The sequence below is a fragment of the Equus przewalskii genome, chromosome 6 (assembly GCF_037783145.1).
Source record: "Equus przewalskii isolate Varuska chromosome 6, EquPr2, whole genome shotgun sequence".
Classification (NCBI taxonomy): Eukaryota; Metazoa; Chordata; class Mammalia; order Perissodactyla; family Equidae; genus Equus; species Equus przewalskii.
Window position 1 is genome coordinate 93,623,539 of NC_091836.1, and position 25,251 is coordinate 93,648,789.

Consider the following 25,251-nt stretch of genomic DNA (forward strand, 5'->3'; position numbering starts at 1 on the left):
CTGTCATTCAACAATGCCATCACTTAACCACTATGTATTAATTATCTGAAATATGCTTATTGACCTGTCCTTCAAGGTTTAGTTTAAAAGTCAGGTACATGTTGGCACTTCATAAATATTTAGTGAATGAATGAATATATGTACAACTGCTGGTCTCATGGCTCATATGTCATTATTAGACTAACTTGTGCATCTCAGATGCAAACTGATTGAACCAAGGCTCTCTCCACTGGACCTCTCTGCTTTAGGAAGTTAAAAGAGTGTGGCTCTTGTACTCATTTGCTATCAATTAGCTATGTGAACTTGGTTATGTTCTGTAAGTTCTTTGGATGTTATTTTTCTTGATGTTAGTTGTTGGGATGGTTTTGAATAGAAGAATGGACCAGATAACTGATGTTCATGCAGTAAACTACTGGTATGGGTTCCTTTCTCATGGCTAGCCTAAATGCTTTTTCGTTTCTTATTGGTCAATGTCCAGCCACCCTAATTGTTAAATATTTCACCTATCACCATAGGAAGGAGGAAACGGAATTGGAAGAAATTGGACTTGAAATCACTAAGGTCCTAAAATTCTGTGATTCAAGGACCAAGGGCCTGTACACCCTTATTGATTCCTGTTGGAATTTATGAAGATGTCATGAGCCAGGCAGATACGAATAACAATTTGAATCAAATTCTGGTCTTAGGAGCCAAACCACCTAGTTTAAAAGCTAAACCACACATCCCTAGTGCCACCTGCTAGACAAATCACTCCCCATCCGGGCCCGAGCCTTCTCAAGAAGGTGGCAGCTCTTGGCGTGATTGCAGGGCTAACATGAACTCAGATAATTTCAGCTTTCACATTTAAAGATCAATGTCAGGCTAAATATTATACTCGGCTCATTTGGGACTCAAAATGAAGTGATGGTTTTGGCTCTGAGATTTGAAAAAACAAAAACAGAAACAGAAATTCAACAATGCTGTGAGATGTCAGAGTCGTCTTGTTTCAGTTATCCAGTCGATAAGTATAACTAGATGTTCTGGGACCAAAGGATCAGAAACATTTGTTGCTACTCTCAAAATACAGAGAGCAGTGCTCACAGGTGTGCTGTGTCAGTTCGAACCCTTTCAACCAAATCAAAGCCCCGTGTTCCTATTGGCCATTCATCACTGACCGCTCGCAGAGGTAGCCCAGGCAGATTCCACAACTGTTGTGAAGTAACGCTAGAGTTCTGCCAAGATCCCATGAGGGACGAATTACTGTGATTCATGATTTTCCCAGAACCGCGGGAACACCTTGTACAACCCAGCTCGTAGATCCCAATAACCGCTTTCCTGCTAAGGAAAGTACAGGTAAACTTTGGTATTGAAACATTCCTTAAACTTCGATTTGGCGCAACGTGACTCACATTCTTCTGTTGCCTTATTGTATGATTTTTAAATAATTTCCCATTGGAGAAGAAATGGCCATTTGTCCGTTAAACACACACACACACACAATAACTTATTGCTGTTACTCTTGAAAGCTCAACCAGCAAGATTTATGACTTGAATCAGGGCATTCCATTTCTTTAAGACAGGGGGGAAACTCCAATGGCTTGTTTGGGCCACCACTTTTACTGACTTTAACTTGGGTCAAAATATTTGCTAGGACAAGGCCTTCTTTCTTTTCGTTGCTGAGATCTGGCTCCACCAGTGGTAACAGCAACTGAATTGTTGCCTGTCTTTCCTGTCACATCATGTTATTTGGTTGTTTTAATTGCTTATCTAAATGTTGGTTCTTCCTGCAGGTGTAGCATGAGTCACTTCCCTCATGAAGCCTTCCCCAGCGTCGACCAGGCTCCAGTGGCCTTTTCTGCCTTTGCAGCACTTCAGAGTTTTAAAGACAAGGCCACGAAGTGGTGCTTCGTAATATGCTTTCTTGTTTTACATCATTTTCTTCATATTCTTTCTTTCCCTCCTGTCTGAAATGGTATATAGTGTATGTGCTCAGCAATCAGAATTTCTGCAGTCAAATCGGAACTTTCACTCAAGTTCCTGACATTTCTGTGCCTTAAATGCGTTATCTATACAACAGTGATAATAACAGAATCTACCACTAGAGTTATTATAATTATGAAGTGAGATAACTTCATAAGCCCTCAGCGCAGAGCTGGGGCATGAGTGTCCACTTAGAGCCACTGGCATCACTGCCGGCTTCCGGAAGGCAGGAAGCACACTTGCACCTCACCTGTCACCCTCATAGGCCCAGGGAGTCACAGAGTTAAAACTCAAAATCAAGTCCAAAACTTTCTATATAGGTAGATATCACATATGTTCAAAAGAAAAAAAAAGCACATCATAATTATTTCATATTCTACCCAGTAAAATATGGCTGGCTTATAATTAGTGCTAGGGTCCCAAAATTTTACATTATTGTGCATTATTTTCTCAAAAGTTACCCCTATTTTCAATCTGATAGTCCTGGGACTGTACTTGATTTTAACAGAAACGTACTTCTTTTTTTTCGTCTTCAAGCCTGCCTGCTGAAAATTGTGCTAAGATACTGAGATAAAGGGAGACGACTTGCCTTTGAACTTCCATACTTCTCCCAGGACCTCCTCCATTTCTTTCCCCACTGGAGACAACTGAATGGTTATACCAAGAGTCACAGATAATGATGATGAGAGCTAAGCATCCTCACAGCCACTCTGTGATCCTTACTTTACCAATATGGAAAACGATGCCTAGCAAGGCTCAATGGTTTGCCCAGGGACCCACAGCCAATGCGCACAAGAACTCAACTAGGATCCCACCACTGTGTTCCCAAAAGCTAAGCCCTGAACTGCTACATTATAGTCTCCTGAAGCATTGAGATCCAAGGAGAGGCAATTTTGGAGCACTGCTTCATTTAGAACCCTGAGGTTTAGTGAGCCTGTGGGAGGAGCACGTGTACATGTGTGTCTAAGTGTCGTTATGTGAGCATAACACTGCTCACCTCGACTTTACTTCTCAGAGTACTCATGCCTCCATGTTTAACACCCCACCCGCCATGGACACATTAAAGAGTCCCATGACACTTCAGATCTCTCTCCCAGTCAGATGATTTGCTTAGAATTAGAAATGAAATCACAACAAACTACTGTTAAAAGCTGACGTACATCATAAACATCAAAAACTCTAGAAATACAACATTTATTATTTATAGTTAATTATTATTGATAAACATAATTAACTGCCTAATATCCTTTTATAATATTTTTCTTGTATTTCCTGGCCTGCATACTCTTTGAATGTCTGTTCATATGAAAATAACTTTAGTAATATCATTATCTAAAGAGAGAATAGAAAGATGTCAGCCTTTCTTCTATCATTGTTGATCAAAATTTGTTTTTTACTATTGATAGCATAGAGAACTTTCTTCAGTTTCTAAACAATGATGGATAATTTCATGTAAATTTTTAAGATAGTTGTCAAATTTTGGGGAAAAAACAATATCAAATGTTTCTTCATATATGGACTGTCAGATTTTGGGACAGTTCAAATTTTCTTATTCTGTGAATGAAATTAAAATTTTTAAATTAATGGTAACCTTTAACAAGGTTGTCCTAGCTGTTTTTATTGTAGAGTTGTAGTGTAAGTTTTATGTTGATTTGTCCATGTTAGTATTTCATTTCAAATCACTGGGGTATCCACTTCTCTTTCTAATGTATTCATCTGATTCATTCTGGTTGGTTAATTTAATTATTTTTTTATTTTTTTTTTTTTTTATTTTAAAGATTTTATTTTTCTCCCCAAAGCCCCCCGGTACATAGTTGTATATTTCGTTGTGGGTCCTTCTAGTTGTGGCATGTGGGACGCTGCCTCAGCGTGGTCTGATGAGCAGTGCCATGTCCGCGCCCAGGATTCGAACCAACGAAACACTGGGCCGCCTGCAGCGGAGCGCGCAAACTTAACCACTCGGCCACGGGGCCAGCCCCTGGTTAATTTAATTATTAATCAAAATAATAGCCTAGCAACTCAACCACAAAACATCAAACAACCCAATCAAAAAATGGGCTGGAGACATGAACAGACATTTCTCCAAAGAAGATATACTGATGGCCAATAGGCACATGAAAAGATGCTCATCATCGCTGATCATCAGGGAAATGCAAATCAAAACTACACTAAGATATCACCTTACACCCGTTAGAATGACAAAAATATCTAAAACTAATAGCAACAAATGTTGGAGAGGTTGCGGAGAAAAAGGAACCCTCATACACTGCTGGTGGGAATGCAAGCTGGTGCAGCCACTATGGAAAACAGTGTGGAGATTCCTCAAAAAACTAAAAATAGAACTACCATACGATCCAGCCATCCCACTACTGGGTATTTATCCAAAGAGCCTGAAGTCAGCAATCCCACAAGTCCTGTGCACCCCAATGTTTATTGCAGCACTGTTTACAATAGCCAAGACGTGGAAGCAACCTAAGTGCCCATCAACAGACGAATGGATAAAGAAGATGTGGTACATATATACAATGGAATACTACTCAGCTGCAAAAGAGAACAAAATCATGCCATTTGCAATAACATGGATGGACCTTGAGAGAATTATGTTAAGTGAAATAAGCCAGCGAGAGAAAGATAATCTGTGTATGACTCCACTCATATGAGGAATTTAAAACTATGGACCAAGAACAGTTTAGTGGATACCAGGGGAAAGGTGGGGTGGGGGGTGGTCACAAAGGGTGAAGTGGTGCACCTACAACATGACTGACAAACATTAACATACAATTGAAATTTCACAAGATTGTAACCTATCAATAACTCAATAAAAAAATAATAAAATGAAAAAAAAATAATAGCCTAGTCATTACTTATAATCAAAATGTATCTCTTCTTAATAAATTACTGGTTTGGATGTAATCAGGAAAAAATTATCATGATATACTTCTCAATATCAGAATAATTTCTATTGTTTGTATGCAGTAAATTTCATCTATGGTTTGTTAACAATACTATATGCTACATTATTGAGAACATTCCTTATAGGAGAGAATATCTATTTGGACTAGATGTTATTAAGAGCTTGAATATGCAGCATTAAATATTGTATCTCATGATTGGAAAAATGTTCCTCCGACTAGATTTTGGTTTCATTCTTTCAAACCTTGCTTCTCCTCCACTGCGTCCTTCCACTGCTCAGGGGCATCAGGAAAGTTCATATCTTGGTACGGCATCTGGCCCTGCACCATTTAGTCTCAGTACTGAGTGAGACGGCACAGTGGGAGTTAGGATTATTCCTGCAAGGCACTGCTCCCCTGAGATGGCTAACACTGACTCAAGTATACATTGAGGGCACTGCAAGCCACATAAATATACCCTGCTAAACCCAAACTAAATGTATCTTCAACTCAATTTCCCCTTAGTTGGATCCCAAAATATCCCTAGTCACTCCAGCACCACCAAACAAGAAAAAGAGTGAGACAGAAGTGAGAATGCAGAGACAGCAGCCTTAAGCAGTGGCGCTTAACAATGTCTCACTATGTCCCCTTTATCAAGTGAGAGTCCCTAAGGCTTTGGTCATCAGATTCGCAGCCAATCCATCTCTCTCCCTACCTGTACTCCCTATTCTACCTCCCATCCAGAGGCTCCAGTCCAACAAAATTCTCATTGCTATGCCTCTCTCTGAACCCATACAACCTGCCCCTGCTTCTTCACCTGCGTTTCCTGAACTTTCTCCCTTCACATGATTCTTTCTTGTGCCCTTCGGTCTCACTACTCAAAGTGTGATGAGTGGACCAATAGCAACAGAGTTTTTAAAATTCAAAATCTCAGGCTCCACACCAAATCTACTGAGTCAGAATCTTTTTTTTTTTCTTTTGATAAGATTTCCAGGAGCATTTCATACACTTTTGAGTTTGAGAAGCATGTCCTAGAGGACACCCCCCCTTATCCCCGCATTCCACAGAGATGAAGAGAATACTCTTTCTACTTTAAACAGAGTTTTTACCTATTGCTAACTCAGTGGCCAACCAAACCCAGGCTTTCCCCCGGCCCTTGGCAACATGCTAATCAACACCCTTTCATGTGGCTTGTCTCCACTTCCCAGTCCCCAGGAAGGAAAGACTGGCCTTCTCTCTAATTCCTGCTCCTTCTTCTAGACATCTAATCAGCTATCATATGTCACGACTAAGCAGATGGTTTGGCTCAGTCTTGGAAGATTAATCACTGCTATCAATGGTTTCCATAGATACATTTGAACCCTTAAGAGTCCAGCACTGATACCACATCTCTTTTCTTTCCCTGCATCTCACTATTGTCCATATTCTAATGATCTGCAAAACTATCACCTTCATTTTCCCACTCCACCTAAGCCACATAAGTCTTATTTAATTATTCCAAGTGAACGTTCTTGTTTCCTTAATTAGTTTTATGTGTTTTGAAGGCAGGGCCCATGTGGGCAATGTTTTTGGGTCTCATAGAGCCTAGCATAGTACTTCATACATTGTAGCTTTCAATTAAGACTTCTGGTTTTATTAGATAATAATTAAATATTTATTTGATGACTGAGGAACATTTAGGGCTACAGAATTAACACTTTGAATTGCAATTCTTACTGAACATGATGGATAACTAAATGTTTTCTTATCATTATCATCATCGAAGTGTCTCATCACCATATGTCTCGCAGCTTTACTGGAAAGAGGGCAGTTTCCTGTCATTGTAGCAACCATTTTATATTACATTGTAATGCAGAAAATGTAGTCTAATGAAAACAGCATGGAACCAGAAGTGCTGTTTTCCAGTCCCAGAATAGTCATACGCTAACTATGTGACTTGAATGCAGTTACTGACCCACATTCATCCCGTTTCCTTAGGTAAAAGAGAATAATAATAATGTGAACCTCATGGGGTTTTTATGACATTTAATGAGATGAAGTATATGGAAAAAATTTTAAAATCTAATAAAAAACCTTGCTATTGCTTTTTTTTTCTCAGTCCATTATTCTAAATTATGATTTTGGATATTGAATTTTAAATCATTTTTTATAAGTATGGTGGCAATTGGGGCTAGTTTCAAAATTAATTAACGCCAGAAAAGTTTTAAGTTTGGAATTAGGCCATGGCTATATAGCTACTCGGACTTGCCACCCTCCAAGTGAACATGGAAATTGCAAAGTTAACAAAGCAGTTGTGCAATAACTGACAAAGATTAAAAATCTTCTAAAAATGGACATCGGTGGTGAACCCTTCTCAGTTTGTTCTTTGAAGAAAGAGGTGTGGTGCTCGAGGTTGGGAATGGTAAGGAGGAAATGCTTATTTTCAATTAGCCCTGGGCTTCTGGGCTTTCCTATGAAAGCTTATCAAAAACTGTATACAAGAGTTTTAGAAGTTGGACAGTGGAAACAAACAGAGAAAGAAAAGAAAGAGCAATGGAGTGAATGTTTCTGTCACCAAAATTCACATGTTGAAATTTTACCCCTTGAAGTGATGGTCTTAGGAGGTGGAGCCTTTAAGAAGTGATTAAAGTCATGAGGATGAAGCCCCCAGGAATGGGATTAACCCTCTATTAAAAGAGGCCTCAGAGCGCTCCCTTCTCTCTTCAGCCACCTAAGAACACAGCAAGAAGATGGCTGTTTATGAACCAGGATGCAGGCCCTCCCCAGACACGGAGTCTGCCAGTGCCTGGATCTTGGACTTCCCAGCCTCCAGAGCTTTGAGAAACACATTTGTATTGTTTATAAGCCACCCAGCCTATGGGAGCTGGTATGAGTGAGTGATGAGGTTCAACGTATATAATTTCCAAGTGTTATGATATAGTCAACAGTTTGTTGGTTTGGTCAATACGTGACAAGACACTTTTCTATCTGTATTTTAAATACCCTGTTCTTCCCCAAGAGGACTTGTATTTTCCAATATGTGCACATCTGTTACACACGCTCTTCTGCCTTCTGACCTTACTGCTCCACAAAGAGTTGGTCTGTTTCTCATACCTCCTTGGATCTGGCCCAGCTTTTGACTGCGCTGAGCAATAGAATCCAGCAGAACTGATACTGTGCCAATTCTGAAAAAGCTCTTAATACACCTGGCAGCCCTGTTTTCTGTCTCTTGGAATACAGCAGCCACCTAAGAAGTGCACCAGCCTCAGATCACCATACTGAGAAAAGCCAGAGGGTCAAGGTCCCAGATGGAGATGGATGAGTAAAGAAGCCATCCTTGGAAGTAGACCCTCCAGCCCTCGCCACCATAGCTGTGGATCAGGTGCAAACTCCCCAGGTGAGCATGTCTGAAATCCCGACCCACGAAGCTGTGAGAAAAACAAAACATCTGTTTTAAGTCACTGAGATTTAGGATAATTTTTTAGATAGCAAAAATTAACTGAAAACAGGCTCATAGCCCAGGATATACAACAAATTTCTACAAATTAATAAGAAAAAGACAGACAACACGAATTTAAAATGTGAAGACGGCTTAGATGACCACTTCATAAAGAGGATATCTAAAAGGCCAATAAACACACGAAAAGATGCTCAATATCCAGACAGCAGGAAACGCAAGTTAAAATCACAGAAAGACGTCACTATGCACCTGCCAAAAGGGCTAAAATTTAAAAAGCTGAGGACATCAGGCTTGGGGAAGGGTGGAGAGCAACTAGAACACTTATGTAGAAGGCACTTATATTGAGTGTAAGTTGGTACAACCATCTAAGAAAACTGTTTGTCAGTACCTTTCTAAACGAAACTCCAAGGCCCAACAATTCTACTCCTGGCTGTTTCTCACAAAATCGAGCCTTCTATCCACCAAAAGACATGAACAAGAATGTTCATAGCAGCAGTTCACAATCACCAGAAAGAGAAAACATTCCCAAACCCATCAACAGTAAAATGAATAAAGGATTGTGGTATATTCGTATAATGAAGCGCTGCACAGCAATAAAAAGAAACAGACCATGACACACATAAACACACACCTATATGCACATAGATAATATAATTGCATGTGTATCCATATTACTCATGCAGATATATAAAATAGCACGGATGGATCTCAGAGACATAATATTGAAAGACAAAAGTCAGACCAAAAGGATATATACTGTATGATTTCATTCATATGAATTTCAAAAATGAGAAAAACTATTCTTGAGTGATAAACACCAGATATTGTCATTGATGGGTACACTCAAGGAGGACTGAGGGAGTCAATTACTTCCCCACCTTCAGTCCATGGGATTCGAATAGGGCTAACCCCACTCTTGGTTCCAAGGATTGGCATCTGTTAAAGAAATTGATTAAATACAATTTATTGAGCACCTATGATATCCAGGTAAGTTCCCTACTTTCACAGAGCTTACATTCTAAAGGGGCGTGTGATTCATCTCTGTTGATGTTGAATGGAGATCTAGTTTTAGGTATTTATATATTTATTTATTTAACTTTTTAATTTTGGGTGAGGAAGAGTGGCCCTGAGCCAACATCTGTGCCAATCTTTCTCCATATTTTTGTGTGTGGGATACTCCCACAGCATGGCTCAATGAACAGCATGCAGGTCCACGCCTGGAATCCAAACCTGTGAACCTTGGGCTGCCAAAGCAGAGTGCGTGAACTTAACCACTACACCACCAGGCTAGCCCCTTAGGTCTCTTTTTTAGAACTGTTAGAAAAGACGCGTGCTCTCTTCTACTGGAGTTCCTGTGACGTTAGGGTGAAAGTCTGGAACTGCTGTCAGCCACCTTTAGGATACAGGGAAAAAGACTAGCTGAAAATTAAGCCAGCATAGAGGAAAGCAGATCTGAGACGGGGAGAGAGTCCATCCAAGCCCCAAATCAAGCCCTTGTTCAAGCCATATCTGAAGCTGATATAGCCCTGGGCCTTTTGGTTATGTGAAGCAATCAAGTCCCAGTCTGAGATATTTTTTTAACTTTCAGACAAGAAGTCTAGCTGATTCTGTGCCCAATCTTAGAAATTAGTTTGCAAAGAAGCCACACTAGACTCAAATGTTTAATCCAACTTGAACCACCCATTGTTCCATATGGCCAGTGATGAGAAAAACGAGCCACAGACACCGCATATTTGATTGCACTAGCCAGCCCAAGTCAGATCCCCATGTGTTTTGTTTGACTTTGTTTGAATTTCATCACACTCCCTCTCAATATCTGACCTTTGCCTTGTTTTAATATTTAGATCCATTGCTTTCCCTCTTTAAATTGTTGCATGGACTTGATTTATCTACAAAAGCCTCAATTCTTTCTGGGAAGCGAGATTTAGTCTTTTCGTTCCAGGATGCCCAAAGAAACCCCAGCACATCCCTGAAGCCCAGCCTGGCCCCTTCCCGCCCTCTCCTAGCTCCAGCAGAAGGGCTGTTTCAGTAGGGCCGGCCGGTGTTTCTCTTCTACTTCCTGCTTTTCCCTGAGGTGTGAGAGGAGTCGCGGAAGGATCTGCCTCCTTTTGCTCTAGAAGGCTGCAAGGCCCAAGAAGCCTCGCTTCTCTTTAGCTCTCGGCTGCTGAGGGAGCTCTGGAAGCAAAAGGGAGTGTTGGAAAGAGGCTTCTCCCAAAGGGTTTTGATATCAAACTGCCTGGGATCCCACAATGAGGCATGAGCGTCGTTAAGGGACACAGGGTTTTATGATGAGTATTAACCAGATGAGGTAATAAATTGTCGTATTTCTCTAATGCTTACTTGAGATAAAGGGACACTAATAACTAGTTAGCAAGTGTGCTTTCATTACTGTTGTAATAGTTATGTTTATAGGCAAGTTGACTCTTTATTACAATATAACAATAAATTTTAGGTAAATATATGTTTTATTATCCAAAATGGGACACTTTTGAGAGAGAAAGTTTGTGCTGTTACTCACCGTACTACCGTAAGAACACTGACCTAAGACTGCAGGGTTGACGGTCAGCCTATCTACAATCCACAGGTCGTTTAACCACGTTTAGTAAAAGCCTGTCTGCTCAGGCTATAAGAACATATGTGCAGGGAAAAATGTTATCTGTTCACACAAATTACAGACATATTTCGAAAGAGTTATGTTGACCTTATAGCTTAAACCTACACATCAAATATCTTCACATTACACAAAAGCACTGGTCCAACTAACTTTAGCAATTTTGTTAAATGCATTTGTATAAATACATTTTCTGATTTTAATCAGGTAGTGGTCAATGTTATGTCGCAGTAGGTGTTAGGGCTCTTCACAATTTGAGGCAATGGCTGGAGTGTGCTTTGCTACCATGGGCCTCAGATGTGGCCAGACACCTTGCCTTTGCCAATGAAATGTGAGTGGAAGTGACACGCACCCAGGCAGAAGCTCCAAGGGGCTTGCAGGATCTTGGCCACATCATGTTTTTCCTCTGCCACAGAGCCTGGCAAGGTTACAGGTATTGGTAGCTTTGTCACTCTGCCTAGCAGAGGATGACAACAACATGGAAGCAACACCCATAGATATGCCACAGCAACCATAGAGCAGGATTCAGAAACAAACGCTGCCGTTTTAAGCCACTTGGATTTGGGGGGTTATTGTGTAAGTCAGAGTTCTCCAGAGAAACAGAGCCAATAGCACACATACGGTGAGATTTATTTTAAGGAATTGGCTCATGTGATTGTTGGGTCTGGTGTTGGGTCTGGCCAGCTCAAAATCTGAAGGGCAGGCTGGCAGTTTGGGCATTCAGGTAAGAGTTAATATTAGAGTCTTGATTCAAAATCCAAAGGGCAGGCCAGCAGGCTGGAACCTCAGGCGGGATCTCCACAACAGAGTCTTGAGGCAGAATTCCTTCTTCTCCAGGAAACCTCAGTTTTTGCTCTTAAGGCCTTCAACTGATTGGATGGGATCTGCCACATTGTGCAAGATAATCTGCTTTACTTAGAGTCAAATGGTTGTAAAAGTTCATTATATCTACAAAATACCTTCATAGCAACATCTCGACTAGTGTTTGACCAAACAAGTGGGCACCACAGCTGAGTCAAGTTGACAGAAAAATTAACCATCATGGTTGTTTTTCACTATAGCATAATCTTGCTAGCCTGACAGATAAATACGTTTGTTGTAGAACTCTTAGAAGTTACAAAACAATATTTAAAAATAACAATTACTCCTATTTTACCGTAAAGATCTGCCATAAACATTTCCACGTACTTTCTTCCAGTCATTTTCCTATACATCTAGAAAATTTTTTTCATGTACGTTTCTAAAAAATTAGTTTAAAGTATATTATAGTGTATTAATGGATCCTTTTGTACCCAAATGGTTTATATGAATAGAAAGGAATCCAGTATTGTATGACTTTTGTAACATCCAATGCATTAGTTAATAAAAATAAAAATTTCACTAAATATATACATACCACTTGCACAATCGATAATATTCATTCAACACACTAGGCTTTTCCAATATTTGCCAATGACTACAAATTCAGTCAAACTCTCCTAATCATAAAAATCGCAAATTAAGTATACTAGACCATTTTAAATGCTTTAATCATCTTTACTGTCAGAAAAAATCTTCACAAGTTGTTAATAATCATAAAATGAACCAAGATATTTATGTAAAAACCCTTTAAACAGTGCAAAATATTGTGAATTTCTGTTTATTTCTTTATTACCTTTTTTTCTTATTCTGATTCCTATTTCTTATTCTTCCAAAAGCTATAATTTTACTTCCCCAACCTAAAGATATGGTTTGATTTGAGGCAGAGGGTGATGAGTGAAGACTGGAACTGAGAACCAAGTCTTGGGTATATCTTCCAAGAAGATTCTACCTACACTTATTATGCAACTAAGCTGGCCCTGTTTTTAGACTTTATCCATTGCATAAAGACTGTTAGAATGATGAACTCTGACCAACTATCGCTTTGATTTGTGTGTATGTCTGTGTGGGCAGGGGGTGCACAATTTCTGTTATCATCATCAATCTGATGTTATGAGTATACTACTAGACAGTGTGGTCTGGTAAATGTCTACTTTATAAATGTTTGTTCTCGGTGCCTTGATTTTTGTAGACATCAGATACAAGCCTGATTTGCAACAGCTCCTTCTGAATGGGTCCTGTTCAGTTAAATCTAACGGCATTTCTCAATCATTTCACTGCAATTACAATTTTTCTTTCTTATCAACCACTAAGACTTGCAACGTTATGCTGTAAGCATTGTTTCTGTGGCTGTAAACTGTTTTGAAACATAATTGTCATGACCCTACAAAATTCTATGGTAAAAGTAGAACATAGTTTTGACAAATTTTATGTATATCACAAAGCTGATGATAATGTTCTATGGTGTTTCTTTGCTAACAATTTTCAACATACCTCTTTATGTAAAATAAAACATCAACTAAAAATATTCTAACAGCATTAATTAGTATCTAACACCATAGAATTTTTCCTTGTTTTTTTTTTTTCTGTAGAGTGTTCCACGTGTTTATTTGTTGGGTTTTTTTACTAAATTGACTGGCAGTTTGAAGTTGTTTAGTATTTATCAGTGAGTCTTAGTTCTAATCCTATGTGAGTAATAAGTATAGAAACTAATAAATGCTTTAAAAGTTACCACAAAAATGGAAACAGTGAAAAGTAAGAAAAAAAATTCTGAGTTGAACAATTAGATTTGCACATAACTGAAAACTAACTTGGAGATATGGAATAAAAGTCATTTCCTCTATAAAGCTATCTATTTTAGAAAGAGATAATGGAAACATCAATAGGAAATATTTAGAACTTGACAAGATAGTTCTGAAATTTATCTAGAAGAAAAAGATGAGCAGAATAGGCAGTACATTCTTCAAATGGAAAATAGCAGTATTGAAATATGTTGTTAAGTACACAAATTAAAACATTATGGGAATGGTAAAGGAGAAGAAAAATAGATCAATCACAAAGGCACATAAAAGTTTTATATAAGAGATGGATTATTCAATAAATGGTATTGGGACAAAGCTCTGGATATCTGAGGACAAATGAACAACTTATATTACTACCTCATGGTTTATACCAAAATAAATTCCAGAAAGAATAAAATTAAATATATTTTTTAATGGAGGAATAAAAGTACCACAAGACGTTATGAAGCATTTGTCTAATCTTGTGGCAGGACGTTACTTTCTAAGCGTTCTACATCTAACATCAAAAGTGGAAACCATAAAGAAGAATACTAATGTGTTTAACATAAAAATTTATAACGAGTTAAGCATATCTAAAAATAACATTTAAAAGTTACACGAATAATCTTCAAGTGTCAAAGTCATGAAAGACAAGGAATTGATACCGACCCTGATGTCAGTTTCCCTACATTAAACCCAGCATATATGGGGTTAAAACCAAAACACTCATTCCCAGCTTACTCTCTGGCTTCCTGGCTCCAGAATCCACTATCCTCCATGGAGACAGACACCGCCAAGGACAAGCACCTGGATTATCTCCTCCCCACAAGGAGATACAGGCTGGAGGGAAAGCTGCTGACCAGCAGGGTCATGGGCTCTCTCCTCCCTGCAAGTAGTCTCAAGGCCAAAGACAGGCTGGTGGGAAAGCTCCAATGAGCAAGGCCATATGCTCCCCCTCCCCTACCTGAAGCCCCAAATAAAAACCCTTCCTTTTAGCTTTTTGAGGAGTTTGGGATTTCAGCATTAGCTACCCTCTCTCCTTGCCCAGAACTGTGCAATAATAAAATTCCTACTTTCTTCCACTACCCCAGATGTCAGAGATTGGCTTGCTGCGCAACGGGTGAGCGAACTCACTTCAGGTTTGATATCAGAATGATTCAGGAATTGTCACAAGTTGGAAGGACTAGAGACATGACAACTAAGTGCAATGTGGAATCCTGGAATAAAAAAGATATTAGTGGAAAATGGATAAAATCCAAATAAATTCTTTACTTCAATTAATAGAATTGGGCCTAACTTAATTTCTTGGTTTTGATCCTTGTTCTGTGGGTATGTAAGATGTTAACATAAGAGAAAGCTGCTATAGGGTATACAAGAGTTCTCTGGATTATTTTTGCAACTACTCTGTAAACCAAGGCTTATCTTAAAAGAAAAAGTTGGGGGAAAAAAAACAGTAAGAGCAAATGACAAAGTGGGAAAATTTTTTTTAAATGAATCATAAGAGACTAATATCGTTAATGCATAAAGATCTCCTTCAAATCCATATACGAAAGGAATACCCTAATAGAAAAATGATAGAAAAATGATGCAATGACACCAACAGGCAAATCACAGAAGAAATATAAATGGATAATAAATACAGTAAACTCCTCAAGCTCATTAATGAAATAAATGCCATTATAAAATGCCATTTTCATCCATAAAATTGGTGGATAAAAAATTCAGTATTGTGTCTTAGTAAAGATGTGGGCAAATATGAAATCTTACACTCTGCTACTGGAATAAGAAATTAATATCATCTTTCTAAGTTCATTTTGGAATTATGTATCCAAGTCTTCATCATCTCAGTGACTTATCCTAAGGGAATAGTTGTTCACAGACACACAGCTTTCGCTACAACAGCGTAGCAGTGATAAAAAGAGCAAAACTTGGAAATAGCTTCCATTTTATGACTGCTATATCATGATTGATCCATAAAGGGAAAACTAAACAACCTTTAAAAGTTGTATTATAGGGGCCAGCCTGTTGGCGCAGTGGTTGGGTTCATGAACTCTACTTTGGCAGCCTGGGGTTTGCCAGTTCAGATCCCAGGAGCAGACCTACATGCCACGCATCAAGCCATGCTGTGGCGGTGTCCCACATACAAAAACTAGAGGAAGATTGACACTGCTGTTAGCTCAGGGACAATCTTCCTGAAGCAAAAAGAGAAAGATTGACATCAGATGTTAGCTCAAGGCTGATCTTCCTCACCAAAGAAAAACAGAAATGATAATGCAGAATAAAAATTAAGGATATGAAAACTATTCATAACATTTTGATATGTAAAAAGTCTGAGGCTAAGAATATTTTTCCTTCATTTTATTTCTTGCATTTTGTTTTTCTGAAAAAAAATTTTAACTTTTGAAAAGAATTTTAAAAGTAATAGTTAGAATGTTGCAGGCAAGAAGACAAGAGAATATCGAAATTCTAGAGCAAACCAGGTAAGAAAATGGAGAACAAAGAGCAAAATTTGTGCCAGCTGTGTTGAGAAAGGGCAGAATGGGAGTAAGAAGTGGATGGATTCCAGTGACTCATAACTGGTCCATGCCTGGAGAACATCCACCAGGCATAGTGGGTGCTTGATGACCAATCCATATGATGAGGAAACAGCTGAATGAGGTCAGGCTGCATAGGGAAGCAAGTACCTGGGGGGTGCATGGACAGTGCTTGGCACAAAGTGACCAATCACTGATGGACATTTTAAAAGTTATTATCGTCACCTTCATTATCATCATAATTATTACAATCAAATTGAGGCTCAAAGAGGTTAACTGACTTGCTCAAGGCCCCCCATCTAGAAAAGAATCTCTGCTCTAATTTGAATTCTATTTAACTCGAAGGGCTTTCTCTCTGCTGCAGGTTTAGAAAATTTTAGGGGGTGGAATACCAGCATCAGAATGCAAAAAATGAAATGTAGCAACTCCACCCAGTTTGGGAATCTGGAATTCCTGTTCCAGTACCACATTTTATAGTAATTGCACAGATGTTGTTTAGTGCTAGGCATGAAGACCAAGGGAAAGAGTGGCCAGTGGAAATACCTTCCACTGAATGATCATGGTTTTCATTTAGGATTTTTATTTAAAATGCTGTTAACCTGTAATGTTACTAATCTGGCCAAGAAGATGGATCTCATACTTACCATTTGTTTACTCAACCAATAAATATCTCATGAGAGTATACCACATACTAGACCCCAGTATTACCATGATCCCTGCATCCAGGTAAATCAATCTATTCCTAGTTTGTTTGGCTTTTTTTTCACCTTTTTCCTCTTGGCATTCTTTCTTATTTCTACTGGTTTGGTCGAGAAGCTCTTTATTTCCTCCTGTAATGTGAGATTTCCACTGTGCGCTTACCTTCTATTTATAGTTAACTTTCCTTTCTGAACACAATAACTAGACACATGTTTAATTATTTGTTTAAATGATGGAGGCTTTTCCCTTGATCAAGACGTTCTATGTCATCAGTGATTTCTCTTTCCCCAGTACAGCTAGACCATGAGAGACGATGCCTTCTTGACCCCATGAAATCTGTAAGAGGTGTTTACTTTCCCCCTCTATCTGCCTCCTTAAACTCCTGAGTAGGCTGTTCTTTTCCTTAGAGACAATTATTAGGGTTTCCCCTGCAGTCTGTCTTTTCTAGTCCAGTCATTCTTATTTTGTGCTTAGATTCCACATTCCCAGTCACATTCTGATTTTTCACTTAGATTTTGGTTATAACTATTACAAAACGTATCACCCTTTCTTTCTCTCCAACTCATATTCCACTGTCTTGAAGTCTCAATTCTGATTTGTTTGCTTTTCTTTTTAGAGTTCCTACATAAATATTCCCTCAGATGGGATGGATGAGTGGTATGTAGTCTTTGACATCTTGACATTTCTGTCTCTTATCCAAACAAATGTTACACTTGGGTTGAATCCTCTCTGCTAACTATTCTGTACATGTTAGTCCACCATGTTCTAGCTTCCAGTGTTTCATATGAGAATCAGGTACTGATTTGATTTTTCTTCTTAGTAAGAAAATTATGTTTTCCATCAAAAACTTTTTCTAAGGTCTGGCCCCATGGCCTAGTGGTTAAATTCCATGTGCTCCTCTTCAGCAGCCTCTGGTTCAGTTCCTGGTCATGGACCTACACCACTCATTGTTGGTCATGCAGTGGCAGTGACCCACACACAAAATAGAAGAAGATTGGCACAGATGTTAGCTCAGGGTGAATCTTCCTCAATCAAAAAAGGAGGAAGATTGGCAACAGATGTTAGCTCAGGGTGACTCTTCCTTAGCAAAAACAAACAAACAAACAAAAACTTTTCTCTATCTTCTCTTATCATGACTATCTAAAATTCAGTGAGTACTTTTCCATCTTCATAACAATTTATTAATTTATTTGTTGTTTTTATTCAACTATTCTCTTTCCTCCTTTGGAAATCTTATTATTTTAACATACTGAGTATCTTGGATCTGTTCTCCAAGACTCCTGTCCGTAATAATTTCCATCTCTTGATATTTTTTCTTTGTTTTGGAACATTTATTCCAAGCCCTAACTAAGGTCACAGACATGACCCTCATCTTTTTCTACTTGATCAGATGCTTTTTCAGTTCTCAAGTCATATTTATAAATATAAAAAGATTGGGAGTTTTTGTATTTGATTCCTTATCAGTGATCTTTTATATTTTAAACAAATGTTGTTGTCTGTCTCCTCTAACAGCACTGCTCCTCCGGGAGTCATCTGTTCTGAGTCTTCTGTTGATTCTTTCTCTCTCTGTTTGCTGCATTTATTTGCCTGGTCAGTGGATCTCAGGCCCAGCTGTTCAGGCGCCCAAAGTGGCAGCAGTCCTTTGATTGGCAGGAAGCAGAGAGGTCTACGCCTGTGACCTGAGACACACAACTGGCATCAGAAGAAACTCTCTCTGCTTTCCCATCTCCCAAGCTGCCAAGGCTGGCAAAAGCTGGGAACTGCAGCTGGCACTTGCCCAGTGTCGGGAAAAGAGGAGATCAAAGTCACTTGCTTGCCTTTGCCCTGCTCTTGCTGCTCCCATCAGTCACTGGATTGACCCATGGTTTGAGTGTTGGGTCATGCCTTAGCACACACACACATATGCTTGTCACAGTGTGTTATTTCTGGTTGAGCTCATTCTCCCTAAAATAATGACTAGTAAATTAGCAAACAGTTAGTGTAACATGTAGCATATTCAAGGAGCCCAGAATTATAAAATCTTAATGTTCCATAGATAAGTTGAGACTCAGAATTGTAGTAATGCTTTTCCAGGTCAGTGGGGTCATAGGATTTTGTAATATCTGATAGATTTTTTGGAATGAACTGATTCCTAGGAAGCCAACTTATAAAACTTTGTCATTATTCCTGAAATACATTTCAAGATCGCAGCTCAAATTATCATCAATGATTGCCTTCAATGACAAAAAGCATAATTTTAATTGTTTTAAAGTGTTTTACGGAGTTGAAATTGAAGTAAGAGGCACACAAATGAAGGGTCAAAGTTTTGAAATCACGGAGCTCCCCAAAATACATTCCCAAAGTCCCTCTTTCCCTCAGTATTATAATTAGGCATTATGAAGTTCTCCATTGTTCTACTTTTTCTTATCTATGGAACGAGCCATATAATGATACACTTTACTTCCTCTTGTTTTAAGATGTTTTGAAAAGTCAAATCAGGATCTTTTTCTATATGTAGAAGTTAAATAATCTAGTAACTTTCATCCAATGAAGGACATAATGGAGGCAATTTATTTGAGTACATTTAAATGTAAGTAATATATTTGGTAACATGAATCTTGGATCTGCTAGATTCATCTGGAGCCTTTTTTAGTATTCATGGACAAGTACAGTATGTCACAAGATGACAAGAGCCCACAAGAGGATGATAAAAGTGCCAGACAAAGCCTGAAAGAAGACACAGTTTTAGTTTCCCTATTCCCACCTTTCCTGATAATGTCCTTGTCATTATCTGTTATGGCAGTGGGATTGTTTGGGGGTTTGGAGAGGGACAAGTTATAAGCTATTTACACATAAATAATAACTACATAAAATAAAACTTTATCTAAAAAGATACTTGAAACTAAATTCTCTACATTTTTCTGCCTACTCCCATGAAACTATTGTGTAAAAATTTCCTAAGATTTCTCACGCCACCCTGGTTCATCTTCTCTTTTATACCATATGACCACAAGAAAGACATGCTATGGCAGGGCCTCTTTTGACAGTAAAAACATGATGCCTTTGAATACCCATAGGGTCCCTTAAACCATGGGACAACCAGTACCAGCACATTCCATGCTTTTTGCTGCTCTCAAAATCAAGTACCACCAGAACCCTCACAATGCCTCCAGCCTTCACCATATTTTAGTCTCTGATTCCCTGGGTATGTTTTATTGTTCAGGCACAGAAATCATACTTCCATGGGTGGGAAGTGAGGAAAAGTATAAAGCTATAAAGGCAAAGCTGGTGACACACCCTCTCCCCATCTCTCTAAGCATTAAAGTTCTCCTCGTTCTTCTCTTGTATGGAAATGGGTCCTACAAGAATAGCTGATCTGGGCTATACAACCTGCTGCTTCTTCTGCTCCTCCTTTCTGATCTTCAGGATCTAGAAACATTTCCACACCCCCGAATTTCCTCTTCCTTCTTTTCTCACTCTCTACACAACTTGCACTGTATTCGTTCAAGGTGAGGCCTCAACTGGTATCTTCCAAAGTATAAAAGCTGGGAAGAGCTATAGACTCTATCTGAGTCCAGATTCCTCCTTACCTATAAGGAACTTATAGTCCAGAAAGGAAAATTCATTAGATCAAGTTTACAAGACCATACTTTGGCCAGCACTAGTTCTTGGGTCTTCTAACTTTCAGCCAAGTCATCTTTCTACCATCCTTATGCCTTGTTGTAAAGGAAAACACATGAGTTAACATATCACCTATCATATAAGAATAGTTTCTAATTGTGATCTTATAATTTTTAAATTTGGATTTGGAATCTCCCTCCCGGCCTCCCACTTTCACCCCAACAAGGTTGGTGTAAGAGTAGTCAGACAGAAAAAGTACCCGACTGATCTTTGATATTTATGGCCATTTAGAAAGACTTGACCCAGAAGGAAGATGTCATTTTACCAGGAACACTATCCATTTAGTCATTTGAACCCAACAAGTAAGTTTGAAGACACTCCTCAACAGTCAACTTCCTGGGAAAGCTACCAGCTGAAAAGGGTCAATTTTTCCCTGAGGATTCCATTTTTCTTAATGGAAAGGACATTTCTCACAAATAGGAGCTTATTTCCTGCTTTTTGTTAATAAGGGAAGCCAATGTTAGAATGAAGGCCTTGGGGATGAGAAAAAATGAGTGGAACAGTCCTTCGGCAAAGTTGCCTGAGGGATTTGGCTCCTTGACAGTGAAAATAGGCCTCAACTATATAAATTCTGTAGGTTGGGACAGCCTGAGTCTCAGCCAGCCTCAGTGGAGTCCTGTGGGGAAAAGAATGTCTAGACATCAGAAACCAAATTATTGCTTTTTAGAAAGTTGCTAAAAGCAATACCGGCTGCAATGGGCTCTAATGAAGAGCTGAGGAGCATCATCACATTTACTTCAGCAGCCACATGAAGCAGATATTTTAACCAGTTAGACGTGATCTATTATTCCAAATAGCATCATCGTTTGGAAAAATACTTCTTATTGATTGAATAGCACAGTTATTTACACTCTTAAAAAATGCTTTGCAAGAGGAGAAATTCAACAGACAATGAACTTGCATGTGCTAAGCATGAGTTCTACAGGGAGAAGCCTTCTCAGGGCCTCCCAGGGAAATAGAGCCCTCCTTTTAAAGGTTTCTGGTGCCTCAGTTTGTATTTAAGGAACACAAGAAACCAAACTATGAGCTAGTATCAGTTTAAAGTGGCTAGCCATAATCAAGAAAGATAGTAAATATTTTGGATTTCAGAGAGAATTAAAACTCTGAAATAATGGACAAAAAAATGCTAAATATAATATGAATCAATGTAAAGTCATGCATTTTGTTTCTAAAAGTTAATTTTCCAACCCCAGCTGAGGGAGTCTGGTTAATAAGAGCTCTCCTGAGATTTTCAGTTTACTGCGAGAGAAATATAACCTAAGAATGTAGTGAAACAGCTAAATTAGCCAATGAAATCTTTGTATCTTGGAGAGAAGTAATATTTCTTTATCAGAAGAAGTGGTATTTCCATTTTTATTCCTGAACTTTCCTAAACCATGCATTGGGTTGATTTTTTAATCCAGTGCAAACCTTCTACATATTTCTTAATTGATTTCTACAGAAGCTTTTAGATAACTATTAGCTTTATTGGCATTTTACAGATAAAGAACCAGACACTAGAGCACTGAACAACTTGCCTGAGATCACAGATGGTAGATGGTAGGTGGCGGAGCGAGGATTCAACCCAAGTAGACCAGTTCTAGAGCCTGTGATTGGAAAGAGATAATTTTAGTAACAAATTTGAAAATGCAGTTATATGAAGAACAGTAGAAAGAACTGAAATGTATTTAGGTTAAAATAAGGGGAAGAACTATAACTTTCTTCAACCATTTGAAGCAAAACCACGTGAAAGAAGAAACTGCTTTAGGATATAGGACTAACACCAGCGGGTAAAGGCGACAGAAGTTCAGATTCTGAATGAAGGTGACTCTCATGGCAATTTGACTTATCAACAAAGAATTGTGGACTATCACACATATTATTGCAAACATTTCGAAGAGAGATTATTGTGAGCTTTCAGAGGGCTATAGCATAGGAGATTCTGAAGGTAGATGATTTAATACTGGAGTTTATGGGAGAAGAAGGGGAGGAAGACCCTTCCCCTAGAAGGCTTCATGATGCGTGATCCCTAAGCTTGCCGGTTGAAAGCCAGCTTTTGGTTGGCTGCCCAAATGTTTTCTATATACTGCTTATTCTCAAATATGCAGATATTTTAACATGGGAATGAGTATCTGTACCAAGAAAAACAATCTGTAGGAAAATAAGAAACAGTATAGTCATTGAATAGATATCCTTTCCCTAACCATACACTCGTCTTGCTGTGGGGGCCTGAGGAGCAGAGGTTGGCAGAGTCTTTTACCCAAAGGTTGAGGGGATGCAGAAGACAGCAGAAGTGGGAGGGCAAAGATCTCAGCACTAATTAGGGACCTGCATCCAGGACACTGGGGAGTAGATTCTGAATGGGTTTTCAAAATCACGGGATCAGAAACAGACTTCAAAACCTGGAGGCGGTGATGGAGAGGTGAGCCAGCCAAGGAGCAAGCAAGAAAGAGTGGATGCAGAGCAGACCGGGCGCTGCTGGAGTTCTAAGTGGGGCTCCTCTGTGCTCAGCTTCACGAGAAACTACAGCATTTCAGGACAATGAGGCAGAGGGTAGTGTTGGGTTTGGCGTTTTTGTCTAAGTGAAGGGAGTAAACATAAAACAAGAGGTCTGTAGGGGCTTCTATAATGGTGAACCAATTAATTTATGCTAATTATTTTGCAACCAATTCGAGGCATTACAAGAGATATAAATGTGGCTCAGCCTCCTTCACTCAGTCTCTTCCTTATTTCTGTAAGATATATAAATTATTCCAAAATACAAGGAATATGAGAAATGCCCCAATTTTTTGTCTCTCTAAGTTAAATTAAATCCAGGTGGGGGCCCGCCAACAAGGTTGGCAAAAGGGTGTTGGTAAGAATCATCCTCTTCTACGTCCAGTGAGATCTAAGCATATCCAGCAGTTGGTCCGAGAAAAAGAGGAAATAAGTTCATTCTAGTTCTCAGCCCACTATGGTCACCACTATTAATAATTTTTTCTAACTCCCAGGATAACGTGAAAGTGGGCAGCCCCGCAGCAGGCACATTCCTCCACGAGGAGAAACATGAGGAGCGGCCCCAAGCTCCTAAAGCCTAGCGCCCGAATGTCAGAGAGCAGGGCCCTCCAATTCTCCCAGCATGGCAAGTCTGCAGGAGAAATTAAACAAAGACAGCAACATTTTTTCAATCACTATAATTGCTTTCTGCCTACCTTTCCTTCTTTTTTCCCTTCTGTCTTACCTAATTTCAAAAGTAATTTATAACGCCTTAAGAAAAAACACAGATGTAGCAAGACGAAGTTTCTTTAAACCAGAAGAAAATACAAAAGACTTGTTATATAGGACTGGGTATGAATGAGGACTTTCAACACAAGCGCAGGGTCAGAGAGGGTGATGGCAAGGCGCGTACCAAAATGGACACGACCTCTGTCTCAAGGAAATTACAGTCCACCGGGGAAATATCAATAAGACTAGTTATAATAACAGTTATGCCTGGAGTTTCTACAGTGGTTAAGCTTATAAACAACTCTAGCGTCCAAGGTCTCTGCTTGCACCTGCAGCGCCCTTGTGCAAATTACAAAGAAGTGTCCCTTCCAGGTGGATGAATTACAAAAGTGTGCCTCATCCTCCCAATCTGTCTCCAACAGTGTTCCTCATCTGAACCACAGAACATCAAAAATGATTTCAGTGACTCTGTCCTCAGTGCTTCCAAGGACGGTGCATCCAGGGTACCACTCTGGATGCATAGCAGATATGTGAATTCATTGCATGCAGCGGATGCACCAGGGCAGTAGAGCTGGAGTCTCATGGAAGTCCACTTGAGAAAGACTGCTGGGCTCGGGGTGGGACTGGATGGAGCCCCTACTCGCTCCCTCATCGGCATAATCGAATACTGTGGCCCAGAAAGTTGCTTTGATTTAATAGTGTTCAGACTTGAATTCAAGTCTTTAGCTAGTAGTTAAATTATGACCCCTCGTTGCCTCTTTTATACTAAGTGTCAAAAGAGGGCATAAAGTGCTACATATATGCAGGAAGTTAAAGAATGTTTTTAGTCCAAAAACCAAAAAATACTTCATGAAGGTGATATTTAATATTTTATCCCTAACTCTGTGATACGATTTTAATTGTTGAGATGGGAAAAGACTGTCCTGATAAAAGGCATTGAGGGGGTGCATGCATCTCAATTATGCTGGAGTGGAAAGTTTGTGAAGGAAGGTAAGTTGTGACCACATGATGCAGGAGCTCAAATGCCACTGAGACTTTGGGGAGGCAATAAGGCATCATTAGAAATGAGCACTGGGAAGAAATTCTGGCATGGGTGTGTATAATAGATTCAATGGGAAAGACTTAAATGCTCATAATATGATTAAGGTCACATACCTACAGCATACTAGTTAAGGTTCCGGCAAGCACTAATAAATCTGGTCAAAATTAATGTAGACTCAAGGGAAGGGATGTGAGTGAGAAGGCGGCAGCTGCACTGGTGAGGAGAAGTGTCTGTAATCAGACAGATCTGCGTTTACACCTCCACTCCATGCTTATTACTAATGGAATTGACACATTGTGCTCTCGGCCTCAGTTTCCTCATTAATAAAGTGAATTCAAAAATTTAAAACAACCTGACTCATGATTGTTTTAAGGCTTAAAAAATAATGCTTATAAAGCCCAACATATTGTGTGTTCTCAGTAAATGCCTGTGATGATTAAGGATGGGGGAAAAAAAAGGAGACAGAAGTGGCAGGTGCAGGACTGGGTTAGCAATATGACTTGCCATAGAAGTGAATGTAGACGACAGAAGGAGGCTGAAGGAGTAGGCAAAGACAACTCAGAACTTTCACGTGTTTATAACTGGGAGAATGGT

General features: G+C 39.2%; 1 long non-coding RNA gene across 1 annotated transcript in view; it reads right to left on the minus strand.

Annotated features, from left to right (window-relative positions):
• Nucleotides 1-25,251, minus strand: part of LOC103552633 (uncharacterized) — a 67,041-nt gene that overhangs the window by 19,953 nt on the left and 21,837 nt on the right. The window contains exon 3 of the long non-coding RNA XR_545286.2: nucleotides 21,950-22,018. This is a non-coding gene — a long non-coding RNA (uncharacterized lncRNA). The remainder of the gene's footprint in view (nucleotides 1-21,949; nucleotides 22,019-25,251) is intronic.